Consider the following 27,581-nt stretch of genomic DNA (forward strand, 5'->3'; position numbering starts at 1 on the left):
TGTAGCTGCTGGCTTTTCATTTTTTTTTTTTTAAAGGTGCAGCTCCTCTTTAAGGTAAAAATCTTCTGCAAGTAGCTCTCCCAGCAGCCTCTCCTAAATACATACCTGGTTCCCATCTTGATACAATGATATGCACAGAAGCAGAGGTCCTCTCAGCTCTCTATCACTATTGGCTTCTGCTGCTATCAATCACAACCAGCAAGGAGGGAGCAGAGCCAAGCCACGCTGTGTATCTTATGGACACAGAGCCAGCTTGGGAGCGAGCACGCACTAGTGCCCCCATTGCAAGCGACTTGCTATGGGGGCACTCGGAAAGAAGAAGCCCCGAGGAGGATCAGGGCACAGAGCAGGTAAATATAACATGTCATTTTTAATAAACTGTGCCTTTACAATCACTTTAAAATGTTTTGTCTAAACACTGCTACTTTTGCTGGGTTTAATACTGCTTTTTAAATCTCCAAACATTCAATAGCCATCTAAATAGTATTAGTAAAATTTTCCTTTTTAGCAAGGTTCTTGAAGAAAGGAAAAAAAAAAAAAAACTGAGGAATTTGCAAATGGTGCTTACTGCTTATCTGCCTGCAACTACTTATCAAATACAGATCTGATTACTCTTGGCTCACATACCTGAAGGTTAAGGGAGAACAGTACAGGGTTAATGTAATCAATGGTCCCACCCACACCCTGCCAATCAGAGCACACAGAGTTAACATACCAAGAATTCATAAAACACACCCTTCCCTGCCTCTGCAGAGGGTAAGGAACAAGGACTGAACACAGTCCCTGGCAAAACTCGTAATGCATTACATCCTGATGTGACGTTAGCGTTAACACAGTCCTCCAGGTATGCACTTCCTCGGCATTCCAACCACACATCTCACTCAAATGACCCACAGCAGCCAAAACTGTTCTCCGCAGCACCTTCAAGTGCCCCCTCCATCCATGAACCCTCACCTCCGCAGCACCTTCAAGTGCCCCCTCCATCCATGAACCCTCACCTCCGCAGCACCTTCAAGTGCCCCCTCCATCCATGAACCCTCACCTCTGCAACACCTTCAAGTGCACCCTCACCTCTGCAACACACAAATGCATCTCTTCATCCATGCCCCCCGCCCCCCCCAGCACGCCCTCACCTCCACAACACACAAATGCATCCCTCCATCCATTGACTGCCCCCCCCAACATGCTCCTGCGACACCCTCAAGAGCGCCCTCACCTCCGTGTCACACAAATGCATCCCTCCATCGCGCCCCCACGACACCCTCAAGAGCGCCCCCACCTCCGTGACACACAAATGCATCCCTCCATCGTGCCCCCCGGCCCACAGGCTTCCGCTACACCAAGCGTTCTCTCACCTCCGACACAAATGCATCCCTCCATCTATTGCCGCCCCCCCCAGCACAACTCCCGCTACACCCCCACCTCCGATACAAATGCATCCCTCCTTCCTTACCACCCACAAGCATGCTCTTGCCTCCATGATACAAACGAATCCCTTCAGCCATGCCACCCTCAAGCGTGTCCTCTCCTCTACGACACCCTTAATTGCATCACTCCATCTATGACCCCCCTCAAGCACGCCCTCGCCTCTGCCAGACCCTCAAATGCATTCCTCCATCAATGACCCCCTTAAGCGCACCCTCGCCGCCGAGACACCCTCAAATGCATTCCTCCATTTATGTAACCTCATGCGCTCCCACGCTTCTGCGACACCCTCAATTGAATCCCTCCATCCATGAGCCCCCCCCCCCCCCCCCCAAAGCTGGCCCTCGCCTCTGCGACACCCTCATATGCATCTCTCCATCAATGGCCCCCTCAAACGTGCCCTTGCCTCTGCAACACCCTCAAGCACGCCCTCACCTCCATAACACCCTTAAGCGTGCACATCATTTTTCATCTTTATCATTCTACTGCAACCACATGGAAGGAAGCATCAGAGCCACAGACAAGAAAGAGTGGGTATGCGTATACCATGGCAGAACCCAAAGCATTAACAGCCATGCTCACAATCTGTACGCTCTTTAATGATGCCGGCTGTACCCCCCACCCCAGGCACCTTGCAGTGTACACAAGGCAAGAACAGAAGGGATTAAATGAATAATTTATGCCAAAATAATATTCACGCAACCATGTTACATACCAAGGCTCCTCCTTCAAAAAGGATCCATGTAGGACACAAGAGGCAAGCAGAGGAACAGAAAGAAGGAAAATTAGGACATTGCATCTAAAAGGCATACACACACAAGGGGCAGACGGGAGGAACACACAGCAGCAAGCACATACACAAGAACAACTCCCCTTTTATAGCAGTGGGGGTGCAGAGATTACAAATACATCACTGTATATTCACAAGACACACACATAAATTGAGAAAAAAAAATTGATATATATATATATATATATATCAGGCTATACATACATACATAAATTTGAGAAATATTTATATTTAATTTTTTTTTTGCTCATCAGAGCCCCCTCCATGGATATAACTGTATATACACAGGGATGTATGGCCATTGCACACACCACTGTGATTGGAAGGAGTCACTCTCCCCAATGTATGTAGCCCGGGATTGTTGGCGTCCAGTTGCAATGGAAAAGCCATTGTCCCCGGATGGAGCCCGTCTCCCCAGTGCTGACCATGGTATGATCTCACTGTACAGATGTGAGGCACATGAATGGGATGGCTGAAGTGCTATTGGTGATGTGGAGCGGCGGGCACTACGCTATTCCCCTGCAGTCACCCCCCAATGGTCCCCCTCTGCACACCGCCCCCCTCCGCTCCATCCTCACAGCTCTCCACATGACTTCACTGGGAAAATATGACATGAGGCACCATTCCCGGGACTGGCGGTGCCCTCACCTGGCTCAATGGTTCCTCTGTAGTCTCCTCTTGCGAGGCTTCTCTGGTACTGGGGTATGTGTATGGGGAGGGTGAGCTGGTCGGCCTGTGTGTCCGGGTTGTAGGGGGCTCACGCTCTCTCACTCTCGCCTCTCCCCGTACAAACACTGCTCCTCCTCCCTCTTGCAACCGCACCGACTCTGCCTCGCAACCGGAAGCGCAGCACGCACCCCGCCCCTTCTGATGGACAGGTCAGCTCTCCAATGGCGAAGCGACAACCTAGGCACAGGCGCTCCCTACAGCCGGACCTAATTTGCCGGCTAAGTCCGCGCCGTGATGCGCCCACTAGGGAGGGAACGCGATATAGTCCCCAAGTCTTCAGGCTCTGACTCAGTGCCTGGGCTCCTCACGTGACGCTGGCTGACTGCTGCATAGCTTTAGCAATATGTATTGCTTGTTTTTCTAGGATTTCCGATGGTGGGTGTTCTGTATCCGACAGGGGGCGGTAGAATAAACAGAGAAAGCTGGCAGTGGCTCTGGAAAAGACACGTTTTTTTGTGGCATATCCTGTCCAGTTCACATTATTAACAAGCAGAGGTGTGTGTTCTGTTTAAGGCGTCATATATGAAGAGAGAACTGCAAACACAGGGTCATATTATAAAGACAGGGCAGGCGGCTGCCAGGGGCCGCTCCATAGGGATGCCAAGGTTCTTTTTTTTTTTTATTCAGGAGGTGTTCAGCAATGGCAGCTTCCATGTATCATCTCCATCATGTATTAATGCACAGACATTAACCCCTAGGCGCTGACAGAACGCAAATATGTGGCCTTTCGGCAGGTGGACCCTGGTGCCAAGCGGCCACATGTTTGCATTCCAATTAGCCAACACAGTTGTGCTGGGAACACACGTTACCGACGGGCACTTGCTGTGGGGGCCCTCATGCGTACTCACTCCCAAGCTGGCTCTCTGTGTCCATAAGATACAGAGAAGAATTTTTTTTTAGCCAGTGGCGTGTGAAACACACCCAAAAACTCCACTGGTGCCAAAAAAAAAAAGTGCACACACATAAAGAGAGACACAAAATGTGCAACGGGTGTTAAACTGTCCTCCACTAGGGAATTACCTTACCCTGATCCCCCGGGGCGTTAGGCTCCAGATGGGAACTGAGGTACATCACATGGGTTCACCTGGATCAAACCAGATGGACCCCCCTTTCTCTGGAGCAGGGGTCTTCAAACTATGGCCCTCCAGTTCCAGAACTACAATTCCTATCATGCCTAGTCATGTCTGTGCATGAGAGAGTGCAAAAAAGTGTTGTATGTTTAAAAGAACACCCTAAATCATCAAATGGGTTATCACTCAAATTAATAAAACATAGTAAGTGTCCATAAACATACTATGTGATATGAAAAGTGAACCAATAGTTCAGTCCCAAACTCCTATATGTCAATCACAGATGTAATAGTTCATATTATGGAGGAATGGGGAGACATCCAATGGGCATCCAAAGGCAATAACACCAGGCAGATAAATAAAGAATGGGTACTCTTACCAGAGTCTGTGGACCTGCATGTGGATAACACCAGGTAGGGATCCCGACCTTCTCTCAATGAAGTTCAAAGATTGGGGAGCAGCCGCCAAGCAATGGGTCTCCGCTAAGTGTAGGAGAAGCTCACAGGATGGATCATATATAAAACAAAAAAGGACAACCGCCTACCATAGCGAATTTCAAAAAAGCACTTATGCTGTTTATTGACATAAAACCAGCATACACAAAATGCAAAATAAAAAGTGATCACAATGTTTAAAAGCAATATAGGGAAAATAGAAACCAGGCCTACACGTTTCGTCCCAGAGGACTTCTACTAGGGCATCTAACTGTTCCCCCATATTGCTCATATATATATAACTATAGAAAACCAAGCACCAACTATTGGTAATAAGACATTCCCTGATAGGAGGAAGAAGAACTCATGATCAACATTAATCACCCCCCCCCCCCAGGGAGCCAATTGCTCCTCACCCCTAAAACTCACCCTCCAATACTCAGAGATCCAGGAAGTAGCAGAAAAGGGGTAGTGATGTAAACCATGTCAAAAAAGCCTGCAAAAACGGGGAAAAAAGCCAGCGAAAATGGCTCTTAGAAGCCTATAATGTCCATTGGGCAATCACTAACTATATTATTGACCAGTATGGCCAAAGTAAAGCCAATCCTGGACCAGCATGACCAACATAAAGGGGCAATTAAATGACACAAGCCTCGAGAATGAGGCTTGGTCATCGCATCACTCCTGGAAGTGCCATCAGAGGCGCGTGCGCCAACCAACCCGTCACGCCCGTAAATGGCGTCAAAGACGCACATGCAATGCGCCAACCCATTAAAGGACACAATGACCGTGCGCCCACCAACAAAAATACCGGAAGAGGCGCGCGCACATGCGCAACACCACAATGGGCGCAGTTAACGCGCGCCAACAATCCAGCCAACGCACATCTAAAAGTACAAGGCTCGGGGCTACTTAACTACAGCCGCAAGCACAAGCGTATATACCGCCTCGTCAAAGGGCAGCAGGTGTGCGTTCGCCAGCATGAAACATAGCTGGTGCGAGAAAAAAAACAAACAAATAAATTAATTTAAAAAAAGGAGACATAGTCGGGCCACCACCTCAAAAGTTTCATCACAGAGATGGCCATATATCGGGCCACCAATAATGCTCAAAACTGGACACCCTAAAAAAGAAATCATAGGATGCCCCTCATGCGCATGTGCACCCATGCGCCGACACCATAAGGAACAAGGGTGTATATCCCCCCTATGTCTTCCATCCAATTAGGTGAGGGGAATATGCCAGACCATATGGCGTGAGGCGCTGAGTATGGCCAGTGTCCCATTTCACCACGTGATGGATCCGAGAGTGTCCTTGCTTGTAACAAAATACATGTAAAAAAGGCCTCATTGAATATAAAGCCCTTTAACTCTAACCTAAATAAAAATGCATAATAACCCCATACAGTAAACCTCTGCAGTCAGATAGCTTGCCTCTCAGTGTATATTACTCACCCTACTCAGCATAAGAACAAAAACTACGATGTCAACTACCTTATATAAAAGACTGAAGAAATGAGAAAATGACCCCTACATTTAGGCTCAATTTATAAAAAAGTTGATGTCCCACTCAACGTGCAAACCGAACAGAGAGTAGGTTTTGAGATGATAAATCCATTGAGTTTCAAGACGAGAAACTCCACGAAGGCGGGATTCGCCTCTCCAATGAGGAACAAATTTATCAATAATGACAAACTGTGTTCCTGTAGGGTCTCAATCGTGGTGTTCCAGATAATGTCGAGGAACACTATGATTAGTCTTACCACCTTTTATGTTGGTCAGATGCTCATTGACCTGGATAGAAAAAGTTCTAATAGTGCGTCCTATATATTGTTTATTGCAAAGGCAAGTCAACATGTAAACAACAAATTTGTTGCACAGGTGGTAAATTGTTCCATATGGTAAATACGTTGTGTGACTGTACGTTGTGACTTTTACGCTTACTAGTACTACAAACATTGTGCAAGCAGACATTGCATCTGCGACAGGGATAGTATTCCTTGCACTGCTGGAAGAAAGGAGTGTGTCTGGGTGGATCAATGGTCCTATTTGGCCCTGAATAGAATGGGCCCCTCTGAAAATAACACCAGCATTAGTAGGGATGGTGGAGCTTAAAAATCTATCAATATGTAACAAACCCCAATGTTTTTTAATAATGCTTTTAATCTGTCTATAATGAACCGAGTATGTTGTAAAAAACGACCACCTAAATCTATCGTCCTGACCCTTCTCAGGGGCAGGCAATAGCAATGTGTTTCTGTCTAATTTGGAGACCATCTCTATCTCCTCATCCAAAGTGGCAGCCTGATAGCCTTTCTCCAGGAACCTCTCTCTCAAAAAAGCTGACTGAATATAAAAATCGCCCAATCGGGTACAGTTCCTCCTCAATCTGAGGAACTGGCTCCGAGGGACTGACTGTCGGTAGATTTAAAATGTGTCTTGAACTCTAGTTGTTTATCAACCACTTGGATTTCCAAATCCAATAAGTGAACAGAAGTAACACTAGCTTCATAGCTAAGACGTATACCTCTGTTATGCACATTAAGAAAGGTCACAATCACCATTCCATGGGAGGAGGATGTCATCTATGTACCTCGCCCAGAAGATCAACTCTGGTCTCCTGAGGGCATAGACGACATCCTCCTCCCACTTGGCCATAAAAAAATTGGCCAGGCTGGGGGAAAATTTAGCCCCCATATCCACGCCCGTAATCTGCAAGAAAAAACTTTTCCTGAAACCAAAAATAATTATGCTGAGTAGCAAACTTAAGGAGTTGCATAATGAAATTATGTTGAAGTAAAGGGAGAAAGGTATTCTTAGATAGATAGCATTCAACAGCACTGAACCCCAACTGATGTGGAATGCACGTATATAATAATGCAGCCACATCAGCTGTGACAAGGATCATGCCTTCTGCGTATTTAACTGTCTGCAGCAACCTAATGGTATCCCCAGTGTCCTTCAAATATGAAGGTACACGGTGGACCAGAGGCACGAGGTGAAAATCTACATACTTCTGATTCTGGATGTAACCGAGTCAATCCCGCTGACTATAGGTTGTCCAGGGGGAAGAAAGAAAGTGTCTCTGAATGCTTAGTTTTCTAATACATTTTTGGATATCAATAAAAGTAGAAAATTTATTGAGTGTCTTCGGAGGGATGTATTTCAATCCCTTGTCTAACACCAATTTTTCTTCGCTGGTTAAAGATACTGAACTCAAATTAAAAATACCAGGGCAGGCTAGGTCCTTTTTCTTTTTGCCTTGGATCCTCCACCCCCCTCTGGTACCTCTCTTCTTTTTGGACTTCCTAGATATTCTTGGGTTGACCTGGGAAAACCCGACTGATAGGAAGGTCCAGGTTGATTCTGATTATACTGATAGGGGAAGTGACTAAATGAGTCATCTTCCCCCCTGGCATAACCATATGGATCCTGGTACATAGCCCTAGGTCCCCTACCCTGTAGGGGAAGGAATCGATTATGTGTATAAACAGGTTTTCGTGTGGTGTATTCCTGTTCATAAACATCACTACCATACTCTTCCCGGTGGTTTTGCCACCATGGTGGAGGGGCTCTCATACCCTTGTTCTGATGGGGATTTCTTCCCCGGTTACGCGGTAAGCCTCTTCCATTGTTTCTCCCTCCCCTCCCTCTATTTAAAGGACGGTAGGCAGGGTCAAACTTTAAAGGGGTATACGGTCCATTCCTGGATGTCTGGGCATTAACAGAACCTTGTGGGGGTTGGTGTGATTTGATTGGACCCTCCTTCACAGCAGGTGCGTATACCAACGTTCTATCGACAGTCGGTTGGGTGGAGTCGATATTCTCCATCTCTACGGATTCCCCCTGCAATGATACTGAGGGACCAATCTTTTTCTGCCAACCAAAAACGAGATTGGTTTTATAATTAATTGTATCACGGTTGTATTTCTTCTGCTTCTTATTACATTGATCCCTCTCTTCCTTCTCTAAATGATTTCTCAATGCAGTAGAGAGGGACACATATTCAGAGGTGGCATTAAAAGGAGCAAGTTTCTCCTTCAGGTCCTTGATCTCTCTGTCTATAGCAGCTAGTCTTAACTTTTTTCTATCAACCAAGAAACCAAGGAGCTTAATTCCCACCTCATTAAAATAGCAGAACCATGACTCAATATCAGAGTCCCCTTGTTGGGGAAACACATTCCAATGTAGCCCTCTAGGAACCATTTTTTCCTTAGTATATTGTTCCAAGAAGGCTGTATCCCATTGGAAAAATTGAAAAATGGGCACACAAAAAAGTTCAAAATGATACTTTTACAATGTGCACCCTCATCCCAGTTGTATAGAATTGAATGATTGAGACCTCTGGTCTCCAAACAGAGGTGTCAGAAGAATGTGAGCTAGGAGACTATTGCGGTGCATATAGGTTAAATAATACATCACATGAAGAAAGAACAAGTTTTGCATAAAAAATTTAATACAGTTTATTTGAATAAAACCATTACAGAATCCAACATATCCAGAATTCATGGAGCAGGTAAGGTATTTTGACTAGTTTCGCTTTTCAGCTTGTTCAGGAACTACCTACATCTAAAAATGCATCAGTTATTCATAAATCTATAAGGAATATCTACAGAAAGTGATGAAAAATCACAAACAATTTAAATAGATATTAGGGAGACAAATAGAGGGAGGGGAGGGAGAAACAATGGCAGAGGCTTACCGCGTAACCGGGGAAGAAATCCCCATCAGAACGAGGGTATGAGAGCCCCTCCACCATGGTGGCAAAACCACCGGGAAGAGTATGGTAGTGATGTTTATGAACAGGAATACACCACACAAATACCTGTTTATACACATAATCGATTCCTTCCCCTACAGGGTAGGGGACCTAGGGCTATGTACCATGATCCATATGGTTATGCCGGGGGGGGAAGATAACTAATTTAGTCTCTCCCCCTACCAGTATAATCTTCCTATCAGTCGGGTTTTCCCAGGTCAACCCAAGAATATCTAGGAAGTCCAAAAAGAAGAGAGGTACCAGAGGGGGGTGGAGGATCCAAGGCAAAAAGAAAAAGGACCTAGCCTGCCCTGGTATTTTTAATTTGAGTTAAGTATCTTTAACCAGCGAAGAAAAATTGGTGTTAGACAAGGGATTCAAATACGTCCCTCCGAAGACACTCAATACATTTTCTACTTTTATTGATATCCAAAAATTTATTAGAAAACTAAGCATTCAGAGAAACTTTCTTTCTTCCCCTTCCAATACGAGTTCCGTCGTTGAGGATGGGTATACACATACGAGTCTTTCAAACCCGTCATTGTTCAACCCTCCAGGCACTATGGCTCCGGCCATTAGTGTATTTCGCAATTTAGTCTTGCAAGACTTAGATAAGCTACCCCCCAAAAAAAACTATTTGGATCCCAATATAAAAAATGGATTGAAATCACTTTGCGAACAAAAAAATTTGATTATACGCCCCGCCGACAAGCGCAGAGCAATAGTCATACTAGACAAAGATAAATACATAGCTAAAATGGATGAGATTTTGGCAGATACTGATACCTATTCTCTTATCCATTTTGATCCTGCTAATGGCTTTAAACGATCTTTGACTGAATTGGTCAATGAGGGTTATGCTCTAGGTATTTTAGATAAAAAGGAGCAAAGCCATTTAGTTCCCCTTACACCCCGATTCCAACCATATACTACCTTCCAAAGGTTCATAAAAACCCTGTCGATCCCCCTGGATGACCTGTAGTCAGCGGGATCGACTCGGTTACATCTAGAATCGGGAAGTGTGTAGATTTTCACCTTCAGCCTCTGGTCCGCCATGTACCTTCATATCTGAAGGACACTGGGGATACCATTAGGTTGCTGCAGACAGTTAAATACGCAGAAGGCATGATCCTTGTCACAGCTGATGTGGCTGCATTATATACATGCATTCCACATCAGTTGGGGTTCAGTGCTGTTGAATACTATCTATCTCCGAATACCTCTCTCCCTTTACTTCAACATAATTTCATTATGCAACTCCTTAAGTTTGCTACTCAGCATAATTATTTTTGGTTTCAGGAAAAGTTTTTCTTGCAGATTATGGGCGTGTCTATGGGGGCTAAATTTGCCCCCAGCTTGGCCAATTTATTTATGGCCAAGTAGGAGGAGGATGTCGTCTATGCCCTCAGGAGACCAGAGTTGGTTTTCTGGGCAAGGTACATAGATGACATCCTCCTCCTATGGAACGGTGATTGTGCATCACTTGACGGGTTTATGACCTTTCTTAATGTGCATAACAGAGGTATACGTTTTAGCTACGAAGCTAGTGTTACTTCTGTTCACATTTTGGATTTGGAAATCCAAGTGGTTGATAAACAACTAGAGTTCAAGACACATTTTAAATCTACCGATAGGAATGGTTACATACCGGTCGATACTTGCCACCATCCACAATGGCTGAAGTCAGTCCCTCTGAACCAGTTCCTCAGATTGAGGAGGAACTGCACCTGATTGGACGATTTTTATATTCAGTCAGCTGTTTTGAGAGATAGGTTCCTGGACAAAGGCTATCAGGCTGCCACTTTGGATGACAAGATAGAGAGAGTCTCCAAATTAGACAAAAACACATTGCTATTGCTTGCCCCTAAGAAGGGTCAGGACGATAGATTTAGGTGGTCGTTTTTTACAACATACTCGGTTCAATCTAGACAGATTAAAAGCATTATTCAAAAACATTGGGGTGTGTTACATAGTCATACATTTTTAAGCTCCACCATCCCTACTAATGCTAGTGTTATTTTCAGAGGGGTCCATTCTATTCAGGGTCAAATACACACGGCACTAACAATGTTTTCAGTACATGTTTTGCATTCTTTCAAGTCCTGATTAGAATTAGCCTGCCTATGTAATGCCCCTTGTTACCATAAACGTACAATTGTAATATTAATGTGATACCTACCTAATCATGTGTATAAAAACCTTCAAATGCGTCATAATAAAGGAAAACGGTTATTTGGAAAGATGCTGAGCGTATCTTTTGTGTCTGTTCCCTACTGCAGTAGTTATTAATTTGGAACTACTAATCAATATGAGGATAGGAGTTGCCTATCCTCAAAATATCAATTTCAGCACCAAATGTCATTGATCCCCCATTGATATATGAGCAATATGGGGGAACAGTTAGATGCACCAGTAGAAGTCCTCTGGGACGAAACGTGTAGGCCTGGTTTCTATTTTCCCTATATTGCTTTTAAACATTGTGATCACTTTTTATTTTGCATTTTGTGTATGCTGGTTTTATGTCAATAAACAGCATAAGTGCTTTTTTGAAATACGCTATGGTAGGCGGTTGTCCTTTTTTGTTTTATATATGATCCACCCTGTGAGCTTCTCCTACACTTAGCGGAGACCCATTGCTTGGCGGCTGCTCCCCAATCTTTGGACTTCATTGAGAGAAGGTCGGGATCCCTGAGGATATCAAGGTACGCCCACTCTTAATTGAAGGACTATCTGTGATCGGCTGGCTTGTCCCTGAGAGATCGAGGACCCATCCATTGTTCCTGTGAGATCGAGGACTTGCCTGTTCATGCTTGGTTGACCTGGTGTTATCCACATGCAGGTCCACAGACTCTGGTAAGAGTACCCATTCTTTATTTATCTGCCTGGTGTTATTGCCTTTGGATGCCCATTGGATGTCTCCCCATTCCTCCATAATATGAACTATTACATCTGTGATTGACATATAGGAGTTTGGGACTGAACTATTGGTTCACTTTTCAGATCACATAGTATTTTTATGGACACTTACTATGTTTTATTAATTTGAGTGATAACCCATTTGATGATTTAGGGTCCTTTCACACGGGGCGGATCAGTGCTGATCCGCCCGTGGATATTCGCTTGCTCAGCGGGGATCGCCGGAGCGATCTCCACTGAGCAGGAAGATGACAGGTCTGTCTCTGCACACTGCCAGGGACGACCTGTCACAGGGCCGCTCTCCCCTATGGGAGATCGGGTGGCGACGTTCCGCAGTGTCCATCGTCACCCGATCCGATGACGGATGGAAAAATAGCTTTTTCCTCCGTCACACTTTTTCGGATCGGAGCGGGTCGGATGTCAGTGGACATGTCACCGTTGACATCCGACTCTCCATAGAGCTCTATGGAGCATCCGTTCAGGTCCGCCTAAAAAACTGCCAGGCAGACCTGAACGGATCGGCCGTGTGAAAGGGGCCTTATGGTCTTCTTTTCAACATACAACACTTTTTTGCACTCTCTCATACCAATATTGTTTTTCGTTAGCGCTACATTTTTACCTTTCCTGTTCATAAGCATGTTGTCACATTCGTGTGCAGCAGCTGCTTGTTTGTTGGTTTACAGGTTAGAGCAATCATTTTTCATACCGCACATGTCTGTGAATGTCAGAGTTTTACAATGCCTCATAGGATGTGTAGTTCCGCAACAGCTGGAGGGCCATAGTTTGAGGATCCCTGCTCCAGAGTGTCTGCCAAAACAGACCCACCCAAGTGCAAGGTCCCCCCCTCCCCAAGACTTTCAGGGTTGGCCCGAGGACCCACACCCTACTCATCACACTGTGACAAAACGTGACAACACCAAACAAAAAAATACGAAAAAGTGACGAACACAGGGAATAAATAAAAAGATAGTGGGGGAGAAGGAAGTGGGAGAGAGTAAAAAGTGACCATTGTGCAATACAATGGCCGGCCCTCCAGCCAGGAATAAAAAATTCCTCTGGTCCAAGCCAAAAGGCTCGGCCTTAAGGGCAGGTGCGAAAAACGTGTGTGTTGTGGTGAAGTGACCTTGGTGCCATGAATCAAAGTGACTAATCACAGTGAATATACAGCACCCCTGAACTGCCACTTCAGGGGCACATTCACCACTGGCTTTTCGCTGCAACCCTGACCAACAATCTAGACCAGCGCAGCCCCTACTCCCCACAGAAAGGCTTGGAGTTCTGGGAGCTTAGGGAGGGCCCTAAATGAAGACTCAACCTTCACCCCATCCCTCCTTCCTAATTACACTAAGGAGATACTAACCACTCCCTACTCCCCAACAAAGGGGAAGCCAGTATTCTCTCCTGAATAACTGTACGGAGCTAGAACTACACCAATTTAGGCCAGAAGGCCAGGGACCTGACCCTCCGGCCAGACCCAGTGGTTCTCCATCCCCATCAGAAGGCTTCCCTTTCGGCTACGAACTGCTCCAGGTTACCTTTACACCAGCAGATTTTGCATAGCCACCACCACCCCTGGTCCACCTCACCGTAGAACAGGGACAAAAGCAAGCGCCACCTCCTGGTAACTGATAAGAACAGATGCTACACTTGATCCTAGCCAAAAGGCAGAAAAGCCCATAAGATACAGAGAGCATGGCTCAGCCCAGCTGCCGCCTCACTGGCTGTGATTGGCAGTAACGGGAGCCAATGGCTCCTGCTGCCGTATCTCAGCCAATCAGGTTACATAGAGCCACAGGTCTCGTGCACATCGCTGGATCAAGATCAGGCTTAGGTACGTATTAGTGGGGAGCTCCACACTGCAGGTTTTTTACGTGCATGAAGGTAATAAAAAAACCTTCAGCTTTTACAACCACTTTCCGACTGCTGCCATTGTGCCGACGTATATCGGTGTGTAGCAGTCGGAAAGTGGTTGTAAAGGCTGAAGGTTTTTTTATTACCTTCATGCATATAAAAAACCTGCAGTGTGCAGCTCCCCACTAATATGTACCTAAGTCCAATCTTGATCCAGCGATGTGCACGAGACCTGTGGCTCTATGTAACCTAATTAGCTGAGATACGGCAGCAGGAGCCATTGGCTCACGTTACTGCCAATCACAGCCAGTGAGGCGGCAGCTGGGCTGAGCTGCACACTGCAGGTTTTTTACATGCATGAAGGTAATAAAAAACTTTCAGCCTTTAAAACCACTTGCTGACCGCTGCACGCCGATATACGTTGGCACAATGGCAGCGGTGGGCAAATGGGTATACCTATACGTCCCCTTTAAGAGCCGGGAATAGCAGGCGTGTGCGATCTCCTGGCGATCGTGTCACGGAGCCTCAGAACAGGGAAGTGCCTATGTAAACAAGGCATTTGCTGGTTCTGGCTTGTGTCATGACAAAGATCACAGCTCCCTGTCATTGGGAGCAGTAATGACTGTCATGTGACTTGAAGCCCATCCCCCCACAGTTAGAATCACTCCCTAGGACACACTTAACCCCTTCATCGTCCCCTAGTGGTTAACTCCTTCACTGCCAGTGTCATTTACACAGTAATCAGTGCATTTTTATAGCACTGATAGCTGTATAAATGACAATGGTCCCAAAATAGTGTCAAAAGTGTCCGATGTGTCCGCCATAATGTCGCAGTCCCTATAAAAATTGCAGATTGCCGCCATTACTAATAAAAAAAAAAAATATTAAAATTCCATAAAACTATCCCCGATTTTGTAGGTGCTATAACTATTGCGCAAACCAATCAATATATGTTTATTGCAGGTTTTTCTTTAACCAAAAATATGAAGAAGAATACATATCGGCCTAAACTGAGGAAAAAAAATGTTTTTCTTATATATTTTTGGGGGATATTTATTATAGCAAAAAAATAAAAAAAGAGTGCTTTTTTGTTTTCAAAATTGTCACTTTTTTTTGTTTATAGCACAAAAAAAAGCCGCAGAGGTGATCAAATACCACCAAAAGAAAGCTCTATTTGTAGGAAGAAAAAGATGTCAATTTTGTTTGGGTGCAATGTCGCACAACCGCGCAAACGCAGTGTCGAATTTCAAAGCGTGCTCTGGTCAGGAAGGGGGGTAAATCCTTCCGAGGCTGAAGTGGTTAATATGCATTGTATTAAAGTGGATTATTCCCCCCAACACAAATATCCTTGGTGCTGACATCTCTGCATGCTGAGAACAAAACATTTTGTTGACCACTTCAATTCCCGGGCCCTGTCACACTTTGATTCACAATTGCGTGGTCATGCAATACCCATATGAAATGTTTATAATTTTTTCACACAAATAGAGCTTTCTTTTGGTGGAATTTAACCACCTCCCGCCCAACCTTTTGACAGCTGGGTGGGATATTCTTTGCTCCAGGTGGATGTCATGTGACGTCTTCTTGGAACATGCTTCCTGGGGCCATGGGGTCGCACTGCAGTGCAATCTTCCATCGGACACAGCCAATGGCTGATCAGTGTACCGGCCCATTGCCGGTACCATGTGATCATTCACGGCAGATCAATGTGATAACATACCTCCTCTCAGAATGAATATTACTACACATAGAAAGATACAAAGTTTTATATTACAAATCTCATAAAAAAGACTAACAAGGGGAAAAAAATGTAAAAACATAAATGCACCCTCACGTTGTGTTCAGACCAAAGAGAGCAACCCTGAAAATATAGTTTCTTTCCTACATAACTAACATGCATATAGATGATCATATCACAACTAGTACATATTGCATAGCTCCCTCTGTCCCTGATTTGAAGGGACTGTCCCTCATTTGGAACAAAGTCCATCTGTCCCTCTTTCCTCCTCATTTGTCCCTCAGTTTGGTCTGATCTATATAGTCGTATATATAAAATGCATTAATTATCTATCAAAAAGTGTTTCCCAGCACGATACCTTTCATCCAATTTCTAAATTATTGCATTTGAAAATTTCAAAATCCAATATAAAGGAATAATAGTGGTAAAAAAGCACTTGTGGGTTTAACCAATCCTTTTTTTTATACAATTCTCCTTTAAGGGGGGCGTTACAAGGTGTGTGTTCTATGTCTACATATTTTTGCTAGTAGGTGTCCCTCATTCTCATCTCAGAAAGTTGGGAGGTATGCATATTATAGTATTAATATGTCAGAGTAGGAGAGGACTCATCCCAAATTTCGGAAGAGTCCCTTCCTGCTTTGACATATGATTACTATAATATGTACTACAACTTACTATTTGTGATACGATCATCTATGTGTACGGTATATTAGTTATGTAGGAGGGAAACTCAATTTTCAGGGTTGCTCTCTTTGGTCTGAACTCAATGTGGAGGTACATTTATGTTTTTATGTGTTTTTTTCCCACTAGTTTGTCTTTTTTTTTTTATATAAGATTTGTAATAGAAAAAACTTATCTCTATATGTGTAGTAATATTCATTCTGAGAGGTGTTTTGGCACTTATAAAGTCACACTTTCTTACCACATTGTTCTTTTGCTATTATAGGGATGTGGTGCAAACTTTTCAGCCACAACTCATTTTGTGATTTAATCACAGCAGTTCACGTGACAATTGTAAACAATGAATGGTTTAGATTTATGCCATTCATTATGTACAGCTGCGTTGCTAGTTGCGATTGGTCACAGTGATCACATGGTACAGACAGGGCCAATCATAACCCATCTGTACCATGTGATTAGCTGTGGCCAATCACAGCTAGCCACAATAGTAAACACTGAATGAATCAGTTTCATTCAGTAAAAATGATTGCTTATACTGTACTTGTGAAATTCACTGGAATAAGTAATCATAATATGTAAAAAAAAAAAAAAAATCCTGGTTACTTCCCCAGAGTAGTACAGTGTTACTATAGTAACACTGTATTGCTCTGGTCACAGTGTGTTTTAAAAAAAAAAATGGAAAAAAAAATATTATCATTATTTTTTTTTTTTTTACACACTGTCACCAGTGTCCCTGATCACCACCAGTTATGTGATGGCAGTGCACTGCACCAGTGATAGTATGCAAGGAAAAAAAATTGTTTACAAAAATTTCTTTGTTTTCCAAAATATTGTGACAAAACATGACCTTCCAAAAAGGGGCCATTTTGGGGTATTTGTACTGTCCTGGCATTTTTTTAGCAAAAAAATAAAAATCCCAGCGGTGATTAAATACCACCTAAAGAAAGCTTTATGTGTGTGTAAAGAATGATAACAATTTCATACCACGCAATTCCCATTCAAAGTGTGACAGCGCCAAATGCTGAAAATTGGCCTGGGCAGGAAGGGGGTGAAAGTGCCCAGCACTGAAGGGGTTAATCATCACTGGGTTTTTGAATTTTTTTGAAGGTGTGAAATAAATATTATTTTCTGTAGTTTACATGTAATCCTACTTCCTGGTTGGTTTAGGCACTGGTGACATGGCCAGGGCCTCTCAGCTGGGAAGGAAGGCTGTGCATTTTGAAAGTTGTTGCAGAGCTTAGTAAATGGGAGGAAGCCAAGCTGACTTGATCACCCAATCATGTGCAAGCAAAAATGCTTTTTTTTCCTTGCATATGATGGGTATTCTTTGCAAAGTGAAGCTTCACATAAATTACTAAGCTCTGGAGCAACTGCACATGCAAAGTGCACAGTCTATCTGCCCCAAAATCTTGGAAAAAAAAAAAAAGCCCATTCATTTTATTTTATTTTTCTATATGGATTTCTACACACAGTTTACCTATGAAATAAAAAGCTGGCCACGATGAGATCTATGAATTAAAATGACAGCACGGGCAATAGGGGGATAAGAGGAAAATCTGCACATGGCAAAAAAATAAATAAATAGGAAATGTGATTATAATTAGATGTGTTTATTTGGCAATTATTATTGCAGTAATAGTTGCAGTTTCAAATGTGTAGAAGAGGAAAAGGGAAAATCTCCTTTAAAGTGGAGCTAAACTTACCTTTCCTTTAATGGTCCACGTCCCTCACCAGTGTTGGCATTTTCTGCTGTTTGCCAGTCTTTGGTCTTCCTCATTGGCTGGCATGTGATAACGTCACTCTTGCACATGTGCAGGAGTCAGTCATCTTGGTACACAGGGACCGTGCCTGCAATGTAGGCTGAGCTGGGAATGATCACCTCAATTTACATGCTGGGGAACTCTTTGAGCAGGCAGGTAGGTGTATGTTATTTCAGGAGTTGTTTTTTGCAAAAGTTTTCAACCACTCCCACTCTCACATCTTAGAGTGTAAGTAACCCCCCCCCCCCCCCATTCGGTTTCGGCCAAGGAAGATGCCATCTTTACCTCCGTTTAATCTACAACTGCCATTATGCTGCACATGTGATCAGTTTAGACACCAGCCATTGGATGGTTGGACAGTTTGGTTGAGAACAAAACCAATGGGAGTGTTACGTTTCTGGCGGGTGCCAGAAATGAAACTGTTTTATGGATGGGTTTACTTCCGCTTTAACAAAGCTAAGCATTCTGCAGCCCAAAATGATAACTAGGAGGGTTCATACAGGAATACAGGAAATGTGCTCAGGACAGCTCTGAATTTTCAACAGAATCATAAAGTATTTTTGTTTGCACTTATCAAACAGATAAAATATAATCCTTCCAGTATGTTAATCTCTTACAGACCATGTAACACATAAGCAAGAGGAAAAGTAGGCTTTAACGCCAAGCCACTACAAAATTGCATCTATTGGTCATTGTTTTATGTCAAATTTCGATTTAGTTTTAGTCATAGTCTCTTGACTAAAATGCCATATTAGTTTTAGTTGTATCTTAGTCATCTGAATTGTTTTAAATTTAGTCGTATTTTAGTCAACTAAAATCTCCAGTACCCACCTGAACTTCTACTTTTCTCTGAGCTCTGCCTGTCGGTTAAAGCCCCAGCCCCCTAAATCTATTGGCAAGCAGTATTGGGTGAGAGACACACGCTCCCTCTGTCTGCCAGCTGCCTGGGAATTCTGGAACAATGCTCTGCAAACCACAGAAAGGGAACTCCTCTGTCAGATTTGTGTCTGTTTGGATGTGATGTGGTGAGTGTTTTCCCTCCCAGCAAGGTACAGTGTAAAATAACACCCTCCCCAGACTGTCTATTTCTCTACCCTATGCATTCCTTCACTTCCATTTACTTCCACATCCCCACTTGCAGGTCAACGCAGTATGGGGGATTTGAATTAATAAGGTTTATTCAGAATATGTGAAGTATTCTAAGTTATAAGATAAATGTCTGACTTCAGTATTTTGCTGTCTCTATGTCTAGTACTGTGCAAAAGTTTTAAGCAGCTGTGAAGAAATATTGTAAAGTAAGAATGCTTTCAAAAATATATATTTCACTTGTTTATTTTTATAAATTTAAAAAATGCAGAGTGACCAAACAGAAGAATAATCTAAATAAAATCAATTTTTGATTACCCTTTGGATTCAAGACATCATTAATTATTTTAGGTACAATTGCACAGTTTTTGAAGGAAATCAGTAATTGTCCGCAATATGTTTACATTTCGAATTCGAATTCAAACACAATTTTGTTTCCTTATAATTTATTTTGGATTTGTTTACATTTTTTTCTATTCTGATTTGGAAATTTGGATTCATCCGAATTTCCACATATCAAAAAATTCATCCGAGTTTCGATTCAGAAGGAAACAAACTGCACATTTCTAGTATTTACCTGATAGGAAATTGTTATTATGGAGATTACAGCCCATGTGAGGGGGATTCTGGGCCCAAGGACTGGAAAAGTCTGGCCAGTTCTGAGAGTCTGGAAGACCAAGAGAGGGTCTGAGGACTGAGAAAGCTGCAGAGACCAGTGAGTCCAGGGGGACTGGAGAGGATCCGGAAGTCTTTGGTGGGTGCATGCTGGAGATACTGGAAAAATCCTGTCAAGAGGCCATGTGCGCCTCAACAGTCAGGCAGAGAGAGAGACTGAATAGCAAGTGGTCCAGGAGACCAACCCAAGCCAAGGTACTACTAACCAGAGGGCCAGGTGGCTCAGTATGTTTTTAATTTGTGTTTGCTGAATGAAGTTGAAACCCATGTGTGGGAATCCCAGATGGCATTCATTTTTTTTCTTGTTTTTTCCCTAATAAAAGTGGTCTACCAGGCCCTTAACTATAATGCCTGTGTGACGTGGACTCACTGTAGAAATATAGCATCTACCGCTAAGCTAAACATACACCATATTACAGAAGTTTAGGGCCCTTAGAGATGACCTATGTAATTTATGGGAAGAGGGACATGTATCCAATAAGGAAACCTCAAGCTAGCAAAAAAAAAAACTGTGCAAAAAAATTTAAGCTGGGGTCGACTACAATTCCTTGCTTATTTGGAACTACTAACACCTTGAATTTTGTAAATTGGTTTAGTAATGAAATGATGAGTACAAAATTTGAAATAATAGAAAGGGATAATTATAGATACAATAAATACAATAGCATCTGCATTTACCACCAATATTTCTCAAGACCCGGTGGTATGCCTTTTGGGCTCTGTAGATGAGGAACTCTTTACAGCCCCAAGTCATAGCAAGGCTTCTTTATGCTACCTGTAAACTGATAGCTTGTTTTCGGTTATCACAATATACCCCCCCTAAACAGCAATGGATTAAGCAGATGAACTCCACCTTGATACATGAAAAATTCAGTTATCAGCATCACAACTCCCCAAAGACATTTATGTCCATCTGGCAAAACTGGTTAGATACTCCGGGACTTGCTCCCCCTCAGCTAATTTACAGATATAATTACTTTTGTATCCAGTGGTGCTTAGTTTGGATACATGGTGCTGGAAGGTGACAGTGTTAAGAGCTAGATATCTTAAGCCTAATTTTGGTATTACAATCCTGGATGATGAATAATGGATAATTATTCCCACATTTTCACAGTATGTAACTTGCAGAGTTTTAGTATATGGTTGGGTGTTTTTTCACTTAAAAAAAAAAAATCCAAAAATGTTTTAAACCTATGCCACATTTATCTGCGTGTTTGTTACCATATCATTGTGTGCACTTGAACTTGCTTAATACAGCATTACCCTGTATTGTACAGAAAAAAGACTGCTGATAATACTACAGTGCATCTGGAAAGTATTCACAGCAATTCACTTTTTCCACATTTTGTTATGTTACAGCCTTTTTCAAAATTCTACAAACAATACCCCATAATGACAACGTGATGATGTTTGTTTAAAATCTTTGCAAATGTATTCAAAATAAAAAATGAAAAAATCCTATGTACATAAGTATTCACAGCAATGGCGGAACTAGAGGGGTCGCTGCAGTCGCACTTGCGACTAGGCCCTGCCATTCTGCTGCTGTGGGGGGCCCCAGGACCCGGCATCTCCCCCTGCACCTCTGGCTGTCCATTAGAATGTAGTGAGAGGGAGGTGGGAGGCAACGATTGGCAGCTCTGTTGCCGTGGGAGGCGGAATCTCCCTGGAGCTTGTAGTTCTCTTCCTGAGTCTACACAGTGGAAAGAGGAGGGGCATCTAGCATTTTGCTTTGCTTTGGCTTTGCTTGTACACTGTTACTGATACATGCTCGGGTCAGAGGCTCCTCCCCTCTCCACTGTATACACAGGGGAAGAGAACTACTAGCCTCAGGGAGATCCCACTGCCCGTGGACACTATAGAGCTGCCGATCGTCGCTCCTACCTCCCCAGCCCAGGTATCAGCCAGGTACACAGGCAACCCCTGGAAGGGGGGATGGTCTGGGGATCCTGATGTAAGAGGGGGGCCTCTGGGGACACTAATATAAGGGGGGGGGGCACTCTGGGGACACTAATGTAAGGGGGGGCTCTCTGGGGACACTAATGTAAGGGGGGGCTCTCTGGGGACACTAATTAAGGGGGGGCTCTCTGGGGACACTAATGTATGGCGGGGGGCTCTCTGGGGATGCTAATGTAAGGGGGGCCTCTCTGGGGACCCTGATGTAAGGAGGGGCTCCCTGGGGTCCCTGATGTAAGGAGGGGCTCTCTGGGGACCTTGATGTAAGGGGGTGCTTTCTGGGGACCCTGATGTAAGGAGGGGCTCTCTGGGGACCTTGATGTAAGGAAGGGATCTCTGGGGACCTTGATGTAAAGAGGGACTCTCTGGGGACCTTGATGTAAAGGGGGCTCTCTGGGGACCTTGATGTAAGGAGGGGCTCTCTGGGGACCCTGATGTAAGGAGGGGGCTCTGGGGGCCCTAATATAAGTAGGGAGGCTCTCTGGGGGCCCTGGTGTAAGGAGGGGCTCTCTGGGGACCCTGATGTAAGGGGAGGCTCTCTGGGGACCCTAATGTAAGTGGGGGCTCTCTGGGGACCCTGATGTAAGGGGGGGCTTTCTGGGGACCCTAATGTAAGGGAAGGCTCTCTGGAGACCCTGATGTAAGGAGGGGCTCTCTGGGGACCCTGATGTAAGGAGGGGGGCTCTGGGGACCCTGATGTAAGGAGGGGAGCGCTGGGGACCCTAATATAAGTAGAGAAGTTCTCTGGGGACCCTGATGTAAGGAAGGGCTCTCTGGGGACCCTGATAAAAGGAGGGGCTCTCTAGGGACCCTGATGTAAGAAGGGAGGGCTCTGGGGAACCTAATATAAGTAGGGAGGCTCTCTGGGGACCCTGGTGTAAGGGGAGGCTCTCTGGGGACCCCGATGTAAAGAGGGGATCTCTGGGGACCCTGATGTAAGGAGGGGGCTCTGGGGACCCTAATATAAGTAGGGAGGCTCTCTAGGGGTCCTGGTGTAAGGGCGGACTCTCTGGGGACCCTGATTTAAGGGAAGGCTCTCTGGAGACCCTGATGTAAGGAGGGGCTCTCTGGGGACCCTGATGTAAGGAGGGGGGCTCTGGGGACCCTGATGTAAGGAGGGGCTCTGGGGACCCTAATATAAATAGGGAGGCTCTCTGGGGACCCTGATGTAAGGGGAGGCTCTCTGGAGACCCTGATGTAAGGGGAGGCTCTCTGGGGACCCTGATGTAAGGGGAGGCTCTCTGGGGACCCTGATGCAAGGGGAGGCTCTCTGGGGACCCTGATGCAAGGGGAGGCTCTCTGGGGACCCTGATGTAAGGGGAGGCTCTCTGGGGACCCTGATGTAAGGGGAGGCTCTCTGGGGACCCTGATGTAAGGGGAGGCTCTCTGGGGATCCTGATGTAAGGGGAGGCTCCCTGGGGACCCTGATGTAATGAGCAGGGCTCTGGGTACCCTAATGTAAGTGGGGGATCTGCACCCAGATATGTAACGATAATATATATATATATATATATATACACATATACACACACACATGTATATTATACACATGTGTATGACTTTCTTTACTTCGTTGCTATGGGCTCTTGCCAGAGATCTTTTGTAGACCCAGCAACGCCCCTGGTGGGGGTCCTTCATGGTTTCTTTCAACAGGGCCCTGAAGATTCTAAAGGAACGAAAAAAAGGGAAAAACTGCGCTACGGAATACAAATGGTATTGAACGGAAGCTGCAATTCAAATGTACACCAAGAATACACCAAACAGAAATAGAAAAAAGAAAGAACTGCGCTAACCACGAATACCCAAAGTGAGTAGGGTATGTATATGTGCCAGACCCACAATATGGGTCTTAATATCTTAATGTCTCTGAGACCACCTCCAAACTATAGTGCAAACCATATGCAAATAAGTGCAATTAGATACAAAAACGAACCATAAATGCGTGTCAATGATGTAAATTCCCCAAACACAATATGAGTATATCAAACTCAGTGCATATACCCCTAAAAAATAAATAAATAATAAAAAATAGAATATGAAAAAATGTTTGCAATTTTTTACATAAATAAACTATCGAAAAAAAGTTGTATTTAGAGACACTCTATATAATGTCCATATAGTCATATATCAAAAAATAATAATAGAATGTCCATATTGTAAACGAACACCAGTGAAGTGAAACTTCAAGTGAAGTACAGCAGTGAGGAACAAACTTCAAACAGCTGAGTTATAAGTACACAAATTAAAAATCTTCTCTAAAGATGTAATGTGCTTTTCCCATCACCGAATGAGTGAATTGGCTCCTTACCAGATCCAAGCGACCCCCCGTTACAGAGGGTCACCACAGGCGACAATAGTCAAAGGATATCCGGATAGCGATTCCTCCTCAGGCGATCCCGAATCTTTCACGCGATAGGGTTATGGCTGTTATTCCACATATCACTCCCAACGAAACTATGAGCCCACACAGGGCAGTCAGGCCCGTAGATATCACACTTGTGATATCTACGGGCCTGACTGCCCTGTGTGGGCTCATAGTTTCGTTGGGAGTGATATGTGGAATAACAGCCATAACCCTATCGCGTGAAAGATTCGGGATCGCCTGAGGAGGAATCGCTATCCGGATATCCTTTGACTATTGTCGCCTGTGGTGACCCTCTGTAACGGGGGGTCGCTTGGATCTGGTAAGGAGCCAATTCACTCATTCGGTGATGGGAAAAGCACATTACATCTTTGGAGAAGATTTTTAATTTGTGTACTTATAACTCAGCTGTTTGAAGTTTGTTCCTCACTGCTGTACTTCACTTGAAGTTTCACTTCACTGGTGTTCGTTTACTATATGGACATTCTATTATTATTTTTTGATATATGACTATATGGACATTATATAGAGTGTCTCTAAATACAACTTTTTTTCGATAGTTTATTTATGTAAAAAATTGCAAACATTTTTTCATATTCTATTTTTTATTATTTATTTATTTTTTAGGGGTATATGCACTGAGTTTGATATACTCATATTGTGTTTGGGGAATTTACATCATTGACACGCATTTATGGTTCGTTTTTGTATCTAATTGCACTTATTTGCATATGGTTTGCACTATAGTTTGGAGGTGGTCTCAGAGACATTAAGATATTAAGACCCATATTGTGGGTCTGGCACATATACATACCCTGAAGATTCTAGTTACGCCTCTGATTCACAGTCTTTACCATGACACTCAAAATTATTATTATTATTATACGGGATTTATATAGTGTCAATACAATACAATTCAAGACAGGGGGAATCAGAGGGCCCTGCTCGCTAGAGCTTACAATTAAACTCAGGTGCATCCTGTTTCCACTGATCATCCTTGAGATGTTTCTACGACTTGAAGTCCACATGTGGTAAATTCAGTTGATTGGACATGATTTGAAAAGGCACACACCTGTCTATCCACTTCCCGCCCACCATATAGCAGAATAAAGGCTGGAAAGTGATCATATTATCCTGACTGGGCATCATATGATGTCCAGCAGGATAAGCAAGGAGTGCACAGCGCGGCCGTCAGTGGTGTGGTGTGCCAGTCTGACACACCGCATCTCCGATCCCTGTAAGGAGCCTATGACGTAGGCTCTTTACCATGTGATAAGCTGTGTCCAATCACAGCTCATCACATGTTAACCAGGAAGTGCAGTTTATCGGCTTTCCTCTACTCGCGCTGACAAGGCGCGAATAGAGGAGAGCCGAACGGCTGCTCTCCTGATGGGGAGATCTGCACTGATAATCAGCGCATTATCAGTGCAGATTCATGTAGGGTGCCCACCAGGGATGCCCACTAGAGCCCACCAGGGATGCCAATCAATGCCCATTTGAAATGCCAATCTGTGCCCATCAGTGCTGCTTATCAGTGCCACATCCTCAATGCCCATCAGTCCCACCTCATCTGTGCCCGTCAGTGCAGCCTCATCAGTGCTCAATAGTGAAGGAGAAAACATACTTATTTACAAAGTTTTATAACAGAAAAGAAAAAAAAAGTGGTGATAAAATACCACCAAAAGAAAGCTCTATTTGTGGGAACAAAATGATAAAAATGTATTTTGGGTACAGTGTTGCAATTGCGCGCAATTGTCATTCAAAATGCAACAGCACTGAAACCTGAAAATTGGCCTGGGTAGGAAGGGGGTGAAAGTGCCCTGTATTGAAGTGCCTATATAAGGTCCCACAGTTGACAGTGCATTCAGAGCACAAACCAAGCCATGAATTCTAAGGAATTGTCTGTAGACCTCCGAGACAGGATTGTATGGAGGCACAGATCTGGGGAAGGGTACAGAAAAATGTCTGCAACATTGATGGCCCCAATGAGCGCAGTGGCCTCCATCATCTGTAAATGGAAGAGGTTTGGAACCACCAGGGCTCTTCCTAGAGCGGGCCGCCCGGCCAAACTCATCAATCAGGGGAGAAGGGACTTAGTCAGGAAGGTGACCAAGAACCCAATGGTCACACTGACAGAGCTCCAACATTTTTCTGTGGAGAGAGGAAGACCTTCCAGAAGAATCATCTCTGCAGTACTCCACCAATTAGGCCTGTATGGTAGAGTGGCCAGACAAAAGCCACTCCTCATGACAGCCCACCTGGAGTTTGCCAAAAGGCACCTAAAGGTCTCTGACCATGAGAAACAAAATTCTCTAGTCTGATGAAACAAAGATTGAACTCTTTGGCCTGGATGGCAAGCATCATGTCTGGAGGAAACCATGCACCGTTCATCACCTGGCCAATACCATCCCAACAGTATAGCATGGCAGTGGCAGCATCATGCTGTGGGATGTTTTTCAGCGGCAGGAACTGGGATACTAGTCAGAATCGAGGGGATAGATAAATGCAGCAATATACAGAGACATCCTTGATGAAAACTTGCTCCAGAGCACTCTGGACCTCAGACTGGGGTGAAGGTTCATCTTTAAACAGGACAATGACCCTAAGCACACAGCCAAGATAACAAAGAAGTGGCTATGGGACAACTCTGTGAATGTCCTTAAGTGGCCCAGCCAGAGCCCAGACTTGAACCTGACTGAAGATCTCTGGAGAGATGTGAAAATGGCTGTGCACCGATGCTCCCCATCTAACTTGATAGAGCTGGAGAGGTCCTGCAAAGAAAAATAGGAGAAACTGCCCAAAAATATGTGTGACAAGCTTGAAGGATCATACTCAAAAAGACTTGAGGCTCTATCTGATGCCAAAGGTGCTTCAACAAAGTATTAGGCAAAGGCTATGAATACTTATGTACATGTGATTTTTTTTTTGTTTTTGTTTTTTTAATAAATTTGCAAAGATTTCAAACAAACTTCTTTCACGTTGTCATTGCGGGGTATTGTTTGTAGAATTTTGATGAAAATAATGCATTTAATCCCTTTTTGGAATAAGGCTGTAACATAACAACATGTAGAAAAAGTGAAGCACTGTGAATACTTTTCTGGATGCAATGTATATTGGAAGGTGTACATCCTTGTTCATTGGTAACAAGTATCTGATATTGACAATACATGAGGATACTAACAAGCCTGACTTTGGATTAGGATTTTGGTGGAGAAGACAAAGAAAACGAGGGCTTGCTTAAAAGAAAGAGGTTATCAGGAAAGAAATTTAGTGAATGCATTATATAAGAGAGAAAAGAGAATCAATACGATATAGAAGTAGAGAAAGCCATGATGAAAAATGAGAGTGATTTT

The 27,581-nt window shown here is 44.0% G+C and overlaps 1 protein-coding gene across 2 annotated transcripts in view; it reads right to left on the reverse strand.

The window, feature by feature from the left end:
- The window catches only part of CORO1C (coronin 1C), a 152,911-nt gene that overhangs the window by 97,388 nt on the left and 27,942 nt on the right, over positions 1-27,581 (reverse strand). Inside the window, exon 1 of one of the 2 annotated variants that reach the window (XM_077461292.1) lies at positions 2,864-3,071. The exons of the other annotated variant lie outside the window; for it this stretch is intronic. The gene's annotated coding sequence lies outside the window, so the exon portion shown is untranslated. Of the gene's footprint in view, positions 1-2,863; positions 3,072-27,581 lie in introns of those variants that run through there. 2 annotated transcript variants of the gene reach the window in all.

Source organism: Lithobates pipiens, unplaced genomic scaffold, assembly GCF_037356315.1.
Source record: "Lithobates pipiens isolate NorthernLeopardFrog02 unplaced genomic scaffold, aLitPip1_a1.2 Scaffold_3, whole genome shotgun sequence".
NCBI classification, from domain to species: Eukaryota; Metazoa; Chordata; class Amphibia; order Anura; family Ranidae; genus Lithobates; species Lithobates pipiens.